Raw genomic sequence first — 2297 nt, 5'->3', positions numbered from 1 at the left:
CTTAATTTTAAGCACATGGTTTACTGGACTGGAGCCAGAATCTTGTAGGATTGATGCCAATAATTAGCATTTTGATAACTACTACAGCAAACTCTATACACTGCCTACTGGTAAAGGATTGGAGCCTATCTTATGGCACCCTCCTCCTACTGGACCAGGTTTTGCCCTTACTGAGCTAGCTCACTCCCCGGGGTAATTCTGCCAGAGCTCTCTCAGAATCCAGGGAAGCAGTTTCCAACAGGGTTAGTTGGTTTTTATTTTAAGCCTTCTTAACAAAACAAAACAAATCAGACCCTCACAGACTCCTCCTTCAAAGTCTGTGCAAGTTGGGCAGTTCCTTCCCCAAGTCTGCCTCTCACACCAGTAACTCCAGCAACCCAAAATTTCCTGGCTCTTACTTCAGAGCCTCCATAATAAAGGTCTTTGCACGGTCTCCCTTCCATCTGTTTGGTTTCTGGAATAATTCCTCTCTGCTGTAGCTCTAGTAACAGTCCATGGGGAGCACAACCCCTGACCCCTCTACTGTCTGAAAAGTGTTGCAATCTCTACCTTCCACTTCCTGCCTTCTCTCTTTCATGAGGATCAGACAGTTTTCAGCTCTTTTCCCAGGTGCAGCGAGTGGGGCTAATCAGCCACTTAGCTAGCTGCAGGCCTGACTGCAGAGGAATGGTATCCCTTATACTGTCCCTCTGCTACTTCTTAGAGAAACTCATACATTATTAATTCTAAAACACAAGCATTTACTTTATCTATATATTTTAAAGAAAGATATCAGCAATTTTCCCCCACTTTTAAATTCTGATTTTCTTATAGTGAAATTCTTGTTCTTTCTCCAGTATAACAGTCAGGTAAATAATAATCCATTTCTTCCTTAAAAAATTAATAGCTGCATTTGATGGAGAAGGGGAGCAAAGAATGAAAGGAAGAACTAACATGCATCTTCTGGCCATTCTCTGAGGTCAATCTTTTATTGCTATTTTTACAAGAATTCAGTCATATCTTATTAGATAAGGAGCTCTGTGGATTCCAGTGATGAATATATGATTGGTTCTTTTCCCCCATTATACAAATATTATTTGATTTTTCATATCTGCCATTTAATCATCGTAAATGCAACCATTGTCTGTTAATACTTAGGATTCCACCCCCTCCTCCTTTCTTTTTTGAAGTAAAAGGTCTTTATGCTACCCAACTTCAGCTTAAATGGCTTGGAACAAAAATACCCCATGAAGAGAACTTTTAATGTATTTATAATGAAGCTCCTCCTTTGCCATGGCTCTGTGCTCACTCAGACTAGTGCTATTTTTTAAGCTTTTTCCTGGACGATGGAGTTGCCAGCGTCACCGATATTGCTGGGTGAAATTCTATGGCTTGTGTTATACAAGACATCGGAGTAGATGATCATAATGATCTCTTCTGGCCTAAAAAAAAAAATCTATGAGATACCTTGATATTGTTTCCATCCAGTGTTTGCCCATATAAATCACTCATGGTTCACCCCTATGGCAAAGTCTTTGGTTAGTCTTGGAATGGGACCAATTGCTTAAGCCATATTCTGAGGCTTGTTTCTTAAATTCTCTCCTGACTGCCCAGCTAATGAGGTCATTCAGGACAACTCTTTCATAATGGTTTGCTTCCACCTGGGTAAGGTGCCTCTCAGGGATCTACACTGCAACTGGGAGCGTGCTCCTCTGATTGGGTAGACAGCCACACTAGCTAGCACAAAAAAATTAGCAGTGTGGCCAGGGGTAGCATGAGTGGCAGCTTGGGCTAGCTGCCCGAGTACAAATCTGCCAAGACCCCCTGCATATGTACTCGAGTGAATAGCCCAAGCCACTGCCCATGTGACCCCCACCTACACAGCTATTTTTAGCATGCTAGTTCGGGAAGCATGCTCCCAGCTGCAGGGTAGACATGCCCTCAGAAATGCTTTGAGAGGACACCTCTTAAATAAGTGTCAACCAAAGCGAATGCTAACTATTTATGGTATACTATGGTATTTTTACCACTATTTACAAGGCCAATGTCATGAAGCAAAACAAAAAAGAAATTAAAATGGTATATATTGAAACTGCATTACCAAAAACCTAGCTAGAAATTAAATTGGGGTATTGGAAAGCTCTACTTTGGACAGATAAAAATTAAACTTCATAAGACTTACCAACACCCAGACTCAGGAACTGACATACATTCTCCTCTGAGTGAGCCCTCCAGGAACAACATTTGCTTATTGAGCTTCTGGCCCTGTCCCCTCTCTTCTACATTGCTGAGAGAAAGGGTGTCTGCCTTTCCTTCTT

This window comes from Mauremys mutica, chromosome 1 (assembly GCF_020497125.1).
Source record: "Mauremys mutica isolate MM-2020 ecotype Southern chromosome 1, ASM2049712v1, whole genome shotgun sequence".
NCBI classification, from domain to species: Eukaryota; Metazoa; Chordata; order Testudines; family Geoemydidae; genus Mauremys; species Mauremys mutica.
This window is presented reverse-complemented; position numbering follows the sequence as displayed.